Raw genomic sequence first — 294 nt, 5'->3', positions numbered from 1 at the left:
GTCATCTGCATATCTGAGGTTATTGATATTTCTCCTGGCAATCTTGATTCCAGCTTGTGTTTCTTCCAGTCCAGCGTTTCTCATGATGTACTCTGCATATAAGTTAAATAAGCAGGGTGACAATATACAGCCTTGACGAACTCCTTTTCCTGTTTGGAATCAGTCTGTTGTTCCATGTCCAGTTCTAACTGTTGCTTCCTGACCTGCATACAGATTTCTCAAGAGGCAGATCAGGTGGTCTGGTATTCCCATCTCTTTCAGAATTTTCCACAGTTTATTGTGATCCACACAGTC

This window comes from Bison bison, unplaced genomic scaffold (assembly GCF_000754665.1).
Source record: "Bison bison bison isolate TAMUID 2011002044 unplaced genomic scaffold, Bison_UMD1.0 scf7180017864484, whole genome shotgun sequence".
In the NCBI taxonomy this organism is placed as follows: domain Eukaryota; kingdom Metazoa; phylum Chordata; class Mammalia; order Artiodactyla; family Bovidae; genus Bison; species Bison bison.
This window is presented reverse-complemented; position numbering follows the sequence as displayed.